The sequence below is a fragment of the Kryptolebias marmoratus genome, linkage group LG9, assembly GCF_001649575.2.
Source record: "Kryptolebias marmoratus isolate JLee-2015 linkage group LG9, ASM164957v2, whole genome shotgun sequence".
NCBI lineage: Eukaryota > Metazoa > Chordata > Actinopteri > Cyprinodontiformes > Rivulidae > Kryptolebias > Kryptolebias marmoratus.
The window spans coordinates 19,863,843-19,880,450 of NC_051438.1; the positions used below are offsets into that span (position 1 = coordinate 19,863,843).

Consider the following 16,608-nt stretch of genomic DNA (forward strand, 5'->3'; position numbering starts at 1 on the left):
ATAGCTATGGGAAGAAACTGTTTGTCAGTCTGGTGCTCAAATCTGTCAAAGTTATAAACTGCAGGATCAAAGGACCATGATGCCATGATCTGTGGATGGATTGGTGACCTCGGCCCTATATAGGATTTAAGAATGATGCCAGGATCTGGCTGAAATACCTTTATTGAATCAGATTAGTTGCAACTCTAACCAAGGCAAAGCTTTTTCAGCAGACCACATAAATTATGATGGTTGACATTTAGGTTCAAAGCAATGTTGTGCTTGTTGCCATGAAGGCTGGGTAATTGTATGATTACCTTTATGTGTTTGTTTCTGTCTGTCAAAGTATCTTGTGCACCACAAGATGGATGTTAATGTAACTCTCAGAAAATAATTATTGGATTTAGCCAATTAACTTTTGGAGTCAACTTGATTCAAGATGGCAGCCACTAATGTGCCTTGGCAAACAAACAAATCGTTCTATTCAGTCAACTTTACATATATTGAGCTAATATGTGTGCAAGTAGCTGAGAGTCATCCCCAACAGAATCCCTGAGGTACTTTATGTGCAAGATCTTTAAAACTTTGGCTTTTAAAAAGGTGGGTGATATGCATCAAGGAACGCAAGACGTTTCATTTTAGTTAGGACAGTTAATAAATGCCATTCAAATACTATCATTACGCTCAAATAGATTTGCAGATTTAGTTACCCTAAGCAGTTTAATAAATGAGTGATTCAAATCAACTTAACGGAAACAAAAGGTTTACACAAAATTTGCAAGTTCAAACAATTACCCAAATAAGATCAATTAGTTATCCCAAATTAACCAAACTAACAGTACACAACATAGGACTTTCAAGACAATTTAAAGCAGTTAAAAGAATAAGAAAAGGACAAAGCTGTAGGGCTTTTTCACCTAAAATTGTAAGTAAAAACTTTCATATTTTAAATAGAAGCAACATGTCGGATTTTTCTGTGTACGTTTAAGTTAAGTCTGACATAAAGAGCCAGGCCATTTTTCTACACCAGGAGGAAATCTTTTCAACATGCTTCAATCATTTTCCATCTGAAGGGTCCCAGGAGCAGCATATGGAGGGGTGGGGCCCCAAGAGTTACATCACCTTAAATCTTTGGTTTCGTTATAGCAGAAAGTTTGAGTGCGCACCTGCCACTCCAGTAGCTGCTGGACCATGACGACCTGCCGGACCTCTGTAACAAAACTCACAAGAGCCGCTGAAAAGAGGGGCCCCGCCATACATCCTCGCATACAGAGGAACCAGCGCGCGCAGCCTCAGCGCGAGGCACAGAACAAGAGGAGGAGGGCTGAACGCGCGCTGAAGGCGACACCTGTCATCCGTTACTAAACACTTGGTTTATTTAAAAAAAAAAGACTGAAGACTCCGGCGGATAAATTGGTGGTGGAAAACGGCTCCTTTGTTGCTGATGTGTTTTTTTGCTCCAAGGAGGGAGAGGGGGAAAAAAAGGGAGTAACCGTCATCATGTCAATCCGTTCCTTAGTTCAACTATAAGTTGACGTAAATGTCGGCTGAGCGGAGCGCACAGACAGAGCGTGAGCAGAGAGACAGAGAGAGGAGGGGGGAGGAAGAGAGACTTTAGCCGAGGTTAGCCTCTACACCGTCTCTCATCTCTCACGTTTGAACCCACATCAGAGCTCCGAGGGAAACAGCGGGGTGGGGGTCGGTGCGCAGCGCGGACATCCTCCCCATCCCCTCCGCCAAGGCTGGAGAGAAGGCTGCTGAGCGGGACTTTTAGCGGAGCCGCAGAAATAATAGCTGCTAAACTTGACTTGACAGGATGGTTTGAAAGGGATGCACTGAGGGACGCGAGGAGGAGACAAGCGGATACAAAAGGTAGGATCTGGTTGATGACTGTGCATTTGTGATGGGGGGAAAAAAGAATAGACTGTTCATCCGTGCTTGGCTTAAGGACTGTCACTGTGATGCTCGTATGTGTGCTTGTGTTTCGGTCGTGCTGTAATTTGTGCACCTAAGCTTTAACAAGAAGAAAAGTTAGAGATTTAAACACAGCAGAGCTTCTGAGAGTTGCATCCAAAGCGAGATTAAAGTGGGAGATTATGTCTCTGAAGAGAAAGAATTCCCTCTTGCTGGATTTTACATCTATCTTCCCTCCCTGCATCCCTCATATGAGCGTTTTTTTTTGTTTTATTTGTGCATAATTGCGTGCAGTTCCCCCCCCCACCACCACCACTCCCCCCCCACTCACATGAGTTTGCATGCTTGCATCAGAAACCAAAACAAAATCTCTCCAGAGGCTTCTTACTTGACAATGCCTGCACCCCTCATCTAACACTTGTACACCCACAGATGTGCTGTGACGCTCCACTTTCTGCAGGACACAAACTGGACAAACACACACACAAAATCTTGCGTCAAGATGCACATACATGCATATCTGTGCACACACATACACGCACGGTAAATACATGTTAAGGATTACTGTAGCAGTCACACTGAAAACTGCAGATTAGAATAATATTCTCAGGACTAAAGCTGAGCAGAGCATGGGATTAAAGGATGGATGGATGGATGGATGGATGGATGGATGGATGGATGGATGGATGGATGGATGGATGGATGGATGGATGGATGGATGGATGGATGGATGGATGGATGGATGGATGGATGGATGGATGGATGGATGGATGGATGGATGGATGGATGGATGCAGCTGAGAACGTGAGATTAAAGTGTAATGTCTTCGACAGAGACGGAGAAAAACAGAATCCAGGCCGAGTCATGTAGTTGGAGGGAACTGCCATGGTTAGAATGTGGCAAGAATAAAGACGAGGAGAAGGCAGCAGACACTTTTTCTTCATCGCCTCCCTTTTGATCTCCTCCTATTCATCCATCCGAAAGCAAGAAGGGGAGCGCTGCTTATATAACTCTGTTTGAAACCTAATAAGCTAAGACAAGTTTTTTGGGTGGGAAGGAAAGAAAAAAATAAAAAATAAACAAACACAATTGGGCATTTTAGAAACTGTAAAACAAGATTTGAAACGAAAACATTTTTATCTCCAAAATCCCCAGGCTAATCTGAGGCAGTATTGAGTTTGTACCAGGATGTGTTAAAGGATATGTAAATGACGATGTGTTCGGCACAGCGTGTGTCTGCTGTTAACGCTTTTGTTAGGCCCTAATTGAACTCAAAGAAGTACTCCTGACAGATTAATCTGTTTTTTTAATCAGCTTTTAGTCTTGTACTGTTGACTTGTGTTGTTCTGCAATCAGGCTGCCGATGCCAACTGCAGGCAGTAAAATACAATATTAGCATTTGATCCAAGAATCTGTGTTAAAACAATATGGAAGATATTGGTTTAGAATCTCCCTGCAGACTTTTTGTACTTGATCTCCTCTGATAGTGGAAAGTGACAGGAATTGATAGAGCTGATAAGATTTATGGGAAAACACCTTACTGAACATAAAAAAGCAACCCTTAAAGTGTTCTTTGGTTGATTTTCTAAACCTCCAATAAAAGCATTTTTAAGAGCAAACAAGTTTAGCACAATATATTATTATGATGAGATCCAGATGTTTATCACAGACAGACAGACAGAACTACCTGACAAATAATCTGCAGGTCCACTTGTGCTGCTACAACAGTTTTAACCTGTGGAGCCATGAACAGAGAACCTAACCTGCAGAAGATTGTTTGGTTCCTGCAGACTAAAGGATAGGTTCTCAGTTTAGAGGCCATGCAATATATTCAGTTTCAGCTGTCAGGGAGTGCTTGCTTGTTATGAAGTGAAATTTATGTTAAACCGTCTGCTTGACTGCGAAGCCTGTGTCGTATAAATTACGTCATCTGCACTGGTCTGTGAAGGTCTGCAGACTTTATCCGAGGTTGACCGCGTAGACTGTGAGCATCAACAACACACGCATGATAATAAAACACCCATTCAACAGGTGGAGCCAAAGACATACAAAAAAAAGAATACAACAGCAAATACGATCAAGAGCAGCAGGAAACAAACCAGAGATGCTTCTTCAGAGCACAGACTGTATATATCTAGTCCTCTGACATGAACCCGGAAGTTGAAGCTAGTTCCAGTATGAGTTTTAAGTCCTGCCCCCTCCATGTAAACAAAGGAACATTGCCCCTGATAAAATAAGTGTCGACTCTTGTAGATTTACATCATTCTTCTCTTGCTGCTATATGTTCAAATGTTCATTTAGGTGTATTTAGCTCTTTCTTGCCTAAAAAAAAGCTCATGTTACATCATGTGTGTGAGAGTAGGCGGGTCTTAAAGTCCCACATCGCTGACGTTGGCCGTAAAAATACAACATGGCCACTCTAGTAAACCCGGTCCTGCTGGCTTCAATTCTCAACAATGAAAGAAGGCTGGGACAAGACGTGTGGAATATATGGTTGATTTAGAGCAGCTGTTGTGTGAGAAGGTTCCCTGTTGTCCATATTTTTAGAACTTATGGTCCCAAGAACAGCAAGAACACAAAATTCCTGGTGAAAAATCTCTCGAACCTATTTTCTTTTAAATAAACAACCATCGCAGCATCACAGTCCGTTCAACTGGAGCTTAAAAATGGGGACCCATGAGTTGTATACTGGAACAATACTGACTCACAAAATGTGAAAAAAAAAGCACACTCAGATTTTTTTGAAGTAGGTTTCATAATACTTATGAGCAGGATTTTACCTTCAGTAGACAGCTGAGAGAGGATGACTCAGATACTAGCCTACCAAATGTTACCTCACTATCCATAAAGGAAATAAAAAATAAACAAATAAATGACTGCCGTCTTCAATCAGGTTGACTCCAAAAGTTAATCAGTTTTATATGTACATCCTATGATTACTTTCTGGGAGTTTCAGTAAAATCAGCCTAGGAGTTCAGCAGATATTTTTATAATAAACAGACAAACACACACACGGGCAAAAATATTACTGCCCTTTCACCTTCAGCAGTGGGTGATAAACATCTCAAACCTAAAGCGATCACGGTGTTGTGTCTTTTTACATCACATCACTTTTGCATCAGATAGTAAGTCTGACAGAAAAGCTTCACATGACCTGCATTTGGTGCAAATAAAATGTTACAACAGACTGCAGGCCAACGTTCCATCTCAGTGTAAGCAAAATTTGTTCTGAGAAGCTGTTAGCTTGACACCCCCAAAAGAACTTTCCTCTAAATCTCCAAACAGAGATTGTCTGACTGCCATCTACTGCAGGTAAAACACTGACTGCTCATAAGTACTACTCACTACCCCAGTTTAAAAAAAATCTGAACGACCCCTTTAGGAGAGTTTCCGTGTCATGGGCCCATAGCTTCCCAACAGAACTTTGTGTTGTAACAACACAATCAGTGTTATTTACGTCACCAGTCGGGGTTTTTATTTTATGGCTTATCTGTCTCCCTCTAGCTCTGTTTTAGTCAACACAAAGGGAAATATCTGTCTCTTTATATGGTAATTTGGAAGCCCTTTCTCCAGTAGAGTTGTGTGTGTGTAGTGTGGTGCTGGGCATTTAAAGTACAGCGGGCTTCTCGAGTTTTGTCGAAGCAGAATGAACAAAAACTGTGATCTGAGAGTCTCTAAACTGTCTCGCAGAGCTGTGGGGAACTGCGGAGTTGTGTAAGAATGTGCCGGTTTTACCTCATTCATAATACATGGAGCTCCTTTTAAAACAATAATTTGTGCTTCTTTGTAATATGACTGGAAACACTACTTTTGCCTCCTTTGTTTTGCCTGTAAAAGCAGGCAGTTTATTCCATACTGTTTAATGTAAAAATCCCAGTAGCAAGACCAGAGGGTCCAGCTCCCCCGCACTTTTCATCAACAGAAAAGTCATTTTCCCTGGTGGCGGTTTGTTCGGTTTACCAGTGTGTGATTACATGTTCATGTTGGAGGCACTGGGTCAGTTCCCCGTGGCTGTTCTGGGCCTCATGTATCTAAGTTATATGTCTGCTGTCCTCAGGCTAGCTCTTATCCAACACACTGACCTGATTGATTTCTACTGAATCATTACTTTACAAAATCTGACCTTCACCATCTGTAAAACGTCAATATATATTTCACTTAAGCTTAATAAAAAAAGATGACCGACTGGCTGTGCTTCTCTCCTCGGTTTTGTTAATATCAGTTGTGACATACTGCATTAATATTTCACTGAAAAATGTAAATAATGTAAATAACCCATAGTGTGAAACTGGTACTGGGCTGTAACTAATTGTGAAGAATTAATAATTCTTTTGGCAAGCTCGGAAGATTTCCTTTTATTAATGACTTATTTTTGGAATTGGTTGCAGTTTAAATCAAAACCCCATTAAAACAAATGCATGACTTCCTTGCTGTTCTTGACTGGCTTGCGATTTTTTTCATGGCTGTTTAATTTCTTTAGAATAATTGGATTGTGGAAGGTTGATAAATGAATCAGTCACATTAACTTTTGCTGACTTTGTATCCAATTTCTTATGCGTGGATATTCAATTTTCTATTGTTTTCTATAAGACATATATGTTTATTCTCTTCTTTTACAAAAAGAGCAACCCCCAAAAAAGAGACTGGGAGGTTGTCTGCTATATTAGGATCTCTATATATACCTGGGCATTAGCGTTTCCTGGCACCCAATTTATTAAAAGCCTGTGAGTGGGAAACGCTGCACTTACAGCCAGATTTGGAGTGTTAACTCGCCCCCAAAACAATGATTTCATAACTCAAACTGCGTGAACAGCTTTTACAGTTTACTGAGGATTACGGCACATTTTCTTATCTTTACCAAAAGTTTGAGAACAGAGGGCTCATTTCAGTGTAAACAGTCAGAATGACGAGATTAAATCCATAAGTCAAAAACTCAAACCTCATATTGTTCTTTAACTTAACTGAACTTACTCTTATGATTGTCTGCTTCATGAAAGTCAGAAGAGACATGTTTGTAGATTTCGTATGTGTACTGTTTCACTTTGGAGGAAAAAAAAAAATGCAGCCTAGACAGAATTAATAAAAATGACTAATAAATTAAAGGCTTATCATTCCTTAATTTAATCTGTTTTGGTCAAATCTTGTAAATAATAGGACAGCTTGTAAGATCTATCAGCAGTTAGAATCTATGTTAGCGCTAATGGTTAATGCCAAAGCTTTAAATAAAAATATAGTGCAATGTGCAACCCTCGGAGTATGTATCAAAGACTATGCTCAGCTACTACCACACCAAATTTCAGTTTAATATTCTAATACTAGCTGAGTTTTAGCCATTTTGTAATTCTAAGATTAGCTGCCTTTGGGGACCATCTTAAATTGAGCTGATTTTAAAATGTAATCAGCTGTAGATGCACACCTAATGATTTAAAGTTTTATTAAAATCTGTTCAGTCGTTCATGAGGAATTTTGCCAACAGACAGAGTTGACTCCTCCAAAGGTTAATGGCAATCAGCTAGTGCTTTAAACATGTGTTAGGCATAACTCTCAGCTACTACCACACCAAATCTTAGCTCAATATTTATAAAATTGGCTGCCATTATGTGTTTGTGAAGGTTGCTTAGCTGTGCCAGCCATCTTGAATGGATTGACCTAAGCTGTAGAGCTACATCCAATGATAACTTTCATTAAAATCCATCCAGTGGTTCATGAGGAACTTTGTTAACTATGAAGTGAAATGAACACACACACAAGTCATAATCACCCTTTCACCTTCAGTGGTGGGTGTTAAAACTGTGGCCTTCAGATATTATTCATATAAACATCCTGCATCTCTCCCACAATATCTGTTTGTCTGCAGTTTATGACATTCTCCAAAAAAAAAAGAAAAATAGAAACATCAGACAACAGGCAGGTACACAAAATGGAATGAGCTCATTTAGACCCGATGTTAAAATGTCATCTGTATCTGAATAATTACCCAATTTATGGGGTTTGAGTTTACACTTTATAAGAAAGGTGTTTTTGTTTCTCTGCAGTCACTCCTTGAACGTTAAAAAGGCCCCTCAAAAACGACAGAATCCTGGAAAAGGTTCCTGTATTCAAGACGCAGCTTTATAAAGTTTTACAAGTGCAACAGCTGTTGTTTATCAACTAGAGTGTTTTTTACTTAGATTCTACAATGTGTTATCTCACATTAAATTCAAGCACAAAACCAAAAATGATTTTTTTTTTCCCCGGTGACATTTCCAACTTCATCTTCTCAAACAACCTGGCTGTGATGACAAAAAACAGACTACTGTGTGCTAAAATGACATAGAAGTGTTAATTATTACTTTAATTCTCAATGTTTTCCATTTAAACTTTAAATTTCAACATATTTAAAGTCCCACTTTAAAAGGATCCTTTTTATTCAGAATGCAAATATGCCCGTACCATTTACTGTTTTAGTAAAAATTAGTAAGGCCAACTGCAAATATTCTCTACCATGAATCATTAATAAAAGTACATGTTGAACTTTGGGTTCTGTGTACTGTTACAAGACCCGGTGCTGATTAACATGCTCATTATTCTTCTTCAGACTGGATTGAAACTGGATCTCAGTATGTAAATGAATGAATCACAGCTGGTCGCTGTTTCAAAGAATTGCTTTAAATGTGGAGCCGAGTGGCTGCTGGGAGGAACTCTTTCAACCTGCTGAATCAGTTTCATCCTAAAGGTCCTTATCGAATTATCTTTACTGCATCCAACAATTTGAGCTTTACAAATTTTCTGATTCTTTTCCGCTTTTTTCCCTAATTTGTTTGCTTTTGTTTTAGTAGGCTAAAAAGAGCTAAACTCACATTTCCGTGCAACAATAAAATCTGCTTTTATAATGATTTGGGTGTACTCACAGAAGCACAACAGTTAAACAGAGTCAAAATTAAACACTTTACAAAAAATGTTTTATTTCTCCCTCTAGAAATATAAAACACTGGACCATCCTTTGTGGAAAGAAACAAGAAAGAGATGTCCCAGAAGTCCTTGCAGCTGCAGCTTCCAAAGCAATGCTCAATCATTTTCATGTGGTCATACTAATTAGCATTCATGTAAACACAGGGACAACAATCTGTTTCATTTACGTGGTGTTTAAATGATCTTTTAAAGTATTTTTAAATTGCCAACCTTCGTACTGAAGTCATTATTGCACCAAGTTGTCCATCTTGAGAAAAACACTCCAAGACCGTACGAGCTGAAGTATTTAATGGGTTTTAGTTCTCCACATTATTTTAGCAGCATTATTGTCTTCTGCTAAGTTTCTAAGATCCATTCTTCTCATCTTTTCTTGACCTCCTAACACTTCCCCCTCGGGGGGTCAGGAGAAAAAGTGTTTGGGTAAAGACTTAAAAGGTAATATTTCTGAGTAGTCGACCATAGCGCAAGTATTCTCTGAAGCACTTTTCCTTGACCCAGAAAACATCCTGAGATCAAGGGAAAATATGAAGGAGAATTCAGAAAGACTTCGGAAAGACAAGCTCAGTGCAAAGAGAATGTAACTCTATTTACTGATATGGTTCTCTCATAATGAATGTTCAGAGCCAAGACAACTAAAAGCACATTTAATACTTGACTTTATGCATTCCTACAACGCTGTTTTAGAAACCACTTTAAAATGTAGGTGAGCAGCATTGCTTTATTACCAATAAAGGGGTAATTTAGATCTCAGGTGGGCTTCTGTGGAAAGATTATGCCCAAATAATATCCAAATGTGTGTTGTAAAAAGCTCCTTGACTAACCTCAGTTTGGAGGAATAGTTTAATTCTGACCAGACTGAAGGGCTGAGGCGCATATCATAATACCTCCGCCTGAATAATCAAGTCTTGTGAAGTTGACAGCAGCATAAAGGTTGATAAAAGAGCGTTCACATACACTGCTATGAAGTTTTCAACTTAGAGTTGTTGTTTTAAGACAGTCAGAATTAAACTATTCCTCCAAACTGAGGCCTTTCAAAAAGCAATCTACAGCAGGTAAGATATTACCCTTATTAAAAGGGTCCTAATGATCCATTTAAATATTGGTATTAAGATCATTTTTACGTTTTTGAGAGGTTGAAATAATGCTTTACGCCTACAAGTCTCTTTGTCAACACCATTAAGTTTCACTAATGATGACTTAAGATCATCTGCTCACAGTTATCTAGCAGGACTGCACGATGTTAGGAAAACATGCAATTGTAATATTATTGTGGAATATTGCGATGCCAGTATCAGCTGCAGTAAAACCACATGTCACTACAATGTTCACAACTCTATGTGCCGGCTGTGGGTGCTAAAATTAGCGTTTATGTTTTTTTTGCATGCAGTTTGCACATAGTGATACTGCCAGAAAGAAATGTTCAATAAATTGTGCAGTCCTAATATTTGTTAACCTTTGTTTCCTCTCAAAGACACAAATCTAAGTCGTGTTTTCTGTGCTGGGATCTGTACGTGTTTATCTACATGTTGCTGCCGCAGGGAACTGTGAGATGGTATTATCTTCACTTCATTCGAAAAAAAAGGTAATTGTTCCATGTTTTCTATGCAAAAGATTAAAAAAAAGTAGAAGGCACCTGTTGTCAGCATTTAAAGCAGCTGCTCTCAAGGGTGCAACATAAATACTCCTCAGTTATTTCACTTTGATAGAAACAAAACAAAACAAAAAAAAACCCTGATGACTGCAGGGGTCTGTTCAAATACTGTCAACCTCTCTAACCAAACCCACACTTTGTTTACTTTAATTGTTGCCCATGTAGTCCCAACCTTAATATGCCACCCTTTCTTAAAATCCAGATATAGATCACACCATATTTGGTGCAACTCAGGAGACAAATACGTAGGCTTCAGATGGAGTAATCATATCTGCGTTACCTTTTTACTGAATAAAGAAAACGCTTTTTGCCACATGCAGAGAAATAAAAAAAGATGAGAGGATAGATTCATTCATACTGGAAATGAATTAAATGCAGGTCTGCTTATTGTGTTAAATTACTCTTAACAATTCACTGTATGTGGCCATCTGACATCGAAGCAAACTGTGCTTTTACGTAATTAAAGCTACGCCATGTTTTTTTTGTTTTCTTTTGGCAGAGACTGTCCCCAAAAAGACTTCGTAAATACAATACCCAGAAATCCTGAAATAGATGGAAAAGACAGCTGATGCCAGATAAGCACATAAGAGAAGTGCATTACTCAGTGGAAGGTTTTAACAATTCAGGATGCTTTTGGACACAGATATGAACATATACACAAAACAAAAGCAGCAGGCTTGCATTAGGTTGTTATATTCCATTACGGCTTAAGAGTGCTTGCTTTTGAGTATGTTTTTGTGCATTTGTTGAAGCAATGTGGGAAATTCAGATGGGTCAGAGGCAGGAATTTTCCCCTCACAAGGCTTTAAAACCTTCAACAAATTTGATAAAAATAGTATAACGAGACAAATCACTGCCGAAACGTCCAACTCTTTCTTTGACGGAAATAAGGTAAAAGTTGTTGCAAAGACAAAAGTCACATTTTCTGTGTTGAGTTTTCAGACATGAAGACTAAGCTGCTGTTGTGCAATCCATAACCTTTGACACAAGAATGAAGCGGCCTCATCTTTAGCAAACGCAGGCAATTTGCCCGACACGATTATTTATAATTTATGCGACCAGGACGACAGCGGGCGACAATTAACAAACTCACATTATTCAGCCAACTATTATATAACAAAGAACGGCAAAATCATTATGCTTTAGCAGCCGGAAGCGATAAATGTTTGGCTTGAAATACGACTACAGTAGTTAACGGATTATCCCAGTTGTTGCCAATAGTTTTTGCCGACTGAATTATCTAAAATTAACAAATAGCTGTTTTGCCTTTAAAAAGAACTTATAGATTTTACTGCTCTAAATGCCCCCAGCAGTGAGCAGCAGCGGCTCACACAGAAAGCTCCAGTGACCTGTTGTTCCAAAACTTTTAGTTTTTGCCGTTTCTTTGTTTTTTATTACTATTATTATTTATTTTACTGCAGGTAAATTATAAATAACTACAAGACAGTTTCACTGACGGCTGACATTTCTGTGCTTGTTACGGTGTCAAGAACAGTTGCAGAGAGATGTTGTTGAAGAAAATAAAGCCAGTGGTAAAAGGGATGCGAAGGCTAAAGATGTTATCTTATGGAGAAGTTCGGCTGAGGCAACGAGGGGTTTCTTTTTGATCCTTCTTTCATCAAAGGTTCGGAAAGTCGATAACAAAAAAAAGAAAGCGCAGATATGAACGTAACAATGAATGAAAAAAAAAAACTTGAGGACAAAACGATCGATTATCTTATTTCTGAATGTGAATTCTTTTCAGATCGTGTAACAGCTCTCCAACTGTGAGTGTATCACTCCTCAAAACAAAAGGCGACACAAAAGATTTGATCGGGGAGAATTTATAATAATTAGAAAACTGTATCTGATGTGCAGAATTAGGAGCTGAATACCAGATAAGCCAGAATAATGCAAAAACAAATGTTGGAATCCCTCATTGTAGTGGAAATGCAGTACATTTGTCATGGCACCAGTGTGCCAAAAGCTCCAGATTGTCCCATATTTTCCAGTTTCTCACCAATTGCAGCCACCGTTCAGTCTGTTGCAGTTTGAGTGTGTCGCCTGCAGCAAAAATTACTGCCGTTATGGCATGACAAGAACGTTATCTATGGGAAGTTCCTATTTTTTTTTTTTTTTTTTTAAAACAAATGTTCAATTTGAAGCTTGGGATTGGCACCAACTGGCAGCATCTTCCTGATACAGCCTGATTTTTAATGACAAATGGAGGGGGATTAAGTGGAATGTGTTGGTGTCTGCTGAACGCAAATACATAAGACAGCAGTCATTGAAATGTTTGTTACAAAAAAAATATAAAGCAAGCTCTTTGTTCCGTAGTTATGGATGTATAGCCAGTAAACCATAATAGGAAGAAAATGGAGCACAATGTTAAACACTACTTTCATGAATCTAAGCCAAATTTAGACTAAATACCAAAGTGATTAAGTTTAATGACACAACTGTTGAACTGAAATGGCTTAATTTGCAACAAAACTAGTCTCTAAGTGGAAGCAAATGCCAAAGTACCAGCAGCTACCAAGGCAACAAAGAGCGACAAACACTGCCACAATATCTTAAGACACTGAAGATGGAAATTTACATGAACACAAGCTAATTACTGAGATTTGTTGAGACAATGCAACACTTTGTGCAAAGCATGACAAGATGGTGCATGATTTGTGAGGATATCTGGTAGGAATATGCGTTTGTCCTGATGAATTGGTCTCCAGTAGACCTCTCTGGTATGCAACACGTTTTGCTCAGCTCGACTCTGTGCTTTAATAAGCTTTGATAATTACCCTACCGTGTTTTTGAGCGAGTCTGCTCATTGTCTTTTATATAATGACAAACGGAGGTAAACAGAACGACAGGCCATTAACAGATTGGCAGCGCTTTTAGCTCGGCACACATGCATTTCACACAGAAAAAGTTGAGCTCCGGTGGACGTTTTTGTTTCTTTTTTGAGATAATGACGAGACGAAGAGTGGCAGGAAATGATACAGGGGGGATATAAAAATGTTTGCGGGTGACAGGCAGAAAGCTTGTCAGCTGGATTTGAGGTTTAGCCTGCCACCAGGAGGCCGAGTTTACTTCACATCTTATTGGATTTAAAATGGCCTGTTTTGTTTGTCGTCTCAAACACAGGACTCCAGGGATTCTCATCCGAAGGTACAAGCTCAACCCCGCGAGAGTAATAGTGACTTATCTAAGAGTGCCTTCTGGTGGACTATTGTTTGTGAGTGATGCAAGACTGTGTAAAGGTGTCCGACCCGTAAATTATCCATCTGCAGTTACTTCCTCCCTCTGAGCTTGAAGACAGAGAGAACAAGACGGAGAGAGGGCTGTAAAAACCTTCAATCATATTTAATGGGATTATTTATCTACATACTGTCACAAGGCGATGTGTTTGCATGCTGGGGCTGCCTGCAGAAATGTGTGTTGTGCTGAAATATGGGGTATATCAAAGCATCTCCCAGTGCATTATAAGCCAGGCTGAGGGGTGAGCAGGGTTTCTTTTTTTTCCTTTTTTAATTTTTTTTTTTTTATTAACAGATAAATTTGACGCATTCCTTCTGTGCTGATAGAAAACAGCATTAGGCTGATATAAACAGGCAAATATTAAAGTTCATGTTTCTCTCAGACATAATCCAGATGGCTTTGTCCGCAACTGACGTGACCGAGGCTATACTCGCACCACCTGCTACAGAATGTTCTTTTTAATAACGTTGTCGCTTTATTGCATATGACTGAGCGCAGAAATTAATTCCGGCATGTTGTGGGAGGATTTTACTCACAGCTTCAGGGGTAGTCAGTCTGTAAAACCCATAATGAAACCTGCATCATCCTGCCTTAAGAAGCTGCCAGCCTTCCTAAAAGCGCTCATCTGAGAGGTTTTCAGGTCTAAATTGTGATTGCGAAAAGCTTTCCTGTCCTGTCAAGAATAACTAAATAATTATTTTCACTCCGAGTTACAGACGCCGCGGTAAAATGGTCGAGTTTTAATTTAGAGCCGTTTTTCGTCGCGGCAGCTGCAGGTAGAAAATGAAAACATTCATCATTAAGCCATCAATCCTAATTGGAGGTGAAGTGAGCAGGTGAAGTCGGCGGACTCCTGTTTACAGCTGCGTGAATATACAGTCAGCACTCAAGGCCGCAGCCCTCAGAGGACCCCCCAGAGAGATAATACAGTTTATTTGCAGATAATGCACAAAAATCCGCTCGCTATCTCCGTGGACACACAGCGTGAGGTCTTGACTCTTTTAATTATTAGCTGCTGTGTTTAAAATGAAGCCGGCAGCGTTTTCATTAGTCTTACACTATTTATGTAAAGCATCCTCGTGCACAGTTGTCGGCCCGCCTCTTGGTGCCCAACGTTTGCCCTTCTTTCCAACCTCCTTTTTGATTTTTTTTTGATTTTTTAAATGATGAAGACCTCACTTTCTCCTTCAGTTCGTTTTCTTTCTTTTTGTTATTGTTTTTTTTTTTTTTTCCAGACACATTTTCTCTCAAAGTCTCGTTTACTCCCTCCTCTGCTGTTCATTCCTTCATTGCAAACTGGCCTCCCCTCAGGGCAGAAAACTCTATAGCTCACTTTGTCTCCCTGTCTGCCTCCATCCATGCTCCCCTCCTTCCATCCTTCTTCTTTAGCCTCACTCCCTTTCTTTTTCTTTTTCCATCTTCTGACTCTTGACAATAGGGTTTCAGGCCCTATCTATTGAAATTTCCCATTTGCGCTGCTTGCTTCTCAGCGGCTGATCACTGTTGGAGATTTGTCCTGCCTTTATGGTTCAGAGGAACAAGTGGGGGGTGGAGGGCCAGAAACGAAAACGCAGCAAGAAACACACCCACTACACGCATATACAAGATCCAGGTGTTTTAAAAATGATTTATCGTAAAAAGGTGCCGTTTGATTGTTATGCTGAGGCTACATTCGGAACTAAAATAAACATAACCTGCATAGATCGAGAGTGGCTGCGTTATATAAATCATATCAACACCAATAAAAACATTGAGGCTGAAATGGTTATTGGTAATTTACTCTAAATCCAATAAAACAACAGCTGTTTTGAGTGTTTTTCTCTTCTAATGACAGTAAAAGTCACAGGATTATAAAACGTAAAGATCAGTTGAGGATAAGCAAAACACTCTTAACAATTAGGATAAAGAAATCTATGCGGCTATATGCTTTTAAAAGAGGTGATAGTCTGCCCATTAAACATTATGGCAGCATCTAAGATATATGTCCTGAGCAGAAGGTTTACACAAGTGTTCAGCGTTTTGTTGTGACTGAACATGATTTCTTGATTCCATGACGAAATTAGTAAACAGTTAAAGTAGAGTTAATGGCAGAGCTGTTGCATCAAGAATCAACCACAGAATCAGAGCAAAGAACATGATGATGGACCCCACCCGTCCAGCTCGTAAACTATTCATTGCCCTCCCCTCAAAGCCCGGACAAAATGGCTGAGGAACGGCGTCTTCTCTGAGACTCTGACCTTTCAGCTGACCTCTGACTTTGTGTTACCAAAGGATTGTATGTGCTTATTAATGGACTTTAGGTCATTTATTTATTTTAGGCTGGCCTGGGAAAGACATTTTGTTCTTCCACGTTAATTTGCATTTGCATTGCTGTGGCAGCAAAATTATAGATTTTTATTCTTTTTTTGGATTTTCTATAAAGCAGAACAAGTAGTATTCTAAAAAGTTTATAGTAACAACAAAAACAAACAACACTAAAATAAAATAAAGCACAAAGTACACAAAAACAAGAAGTACATATAGAGAAAATACTATTATTTGTATTAAAAGTATAAAAATGCAAAGACAAAAAGAGTTGTACATCAATAAGAAATACACTGACAGAAGTATTGAGCAGTGATTGTGGAAAACAAACAATATGAACAGAAACAGAGATTCGGTTTTCAAATTATCAATACCATCGCACACTGCGCAGAGTTTGAAGCAGCTGAAGACACAGTATGTCCCATATACAGGTGCTGGTCATAAAATTAGAATATCATGAAAAAGTACATTGATTTCAGTAATTCCATTTAAAAAGTGAAACTTGTATATTATATTCATACATTACATACAAACTCATATATTTCAAATGTTTATTTTGTTTAATTTTGATG

At 39.0% G+C, this 16,608-nt stretch overlaps 2 protein-coding genes across 4 annotated transcripts in view; one reads left to right on the forward strand and one right to left on the reverse strand.

Annotated features, from left to right (window-relative positions):
• The window catches only part of macrod1 (mono-ADP ribosylhydrolase 1), a 135,149-nt gene that overhangs the window by 73,519 nt on the left and 45,022 nt on the right, over positions 1-16,608 (reverse strand). The window lies entirely within an intron of this gene.
• flrt1b (fibronectin leucine rich transmembrane protein 1b) overlaps positions 1-16,608 on the forward strand; it is a 44,763-nt gene that overhangs the window by 6,625 nt on the left and 21,530 nt on the right. Inside the window, exon 1 of one of the 2 annotated variants that reach the window (XM_017408369.3) lies at positions 1,161-1,851. The exons of the other annotated variant lie outside the window; for it this stretch is intronic. The gene's annotated coding sequence lies outside the window, so the exon portion shown is untranslated. Of the gene's footprint in view, positions 1-1,160; positions 1,852-16,608 lie in introns of those variants that run through there. 2 annotated transcript variants of the gene reach the window in all.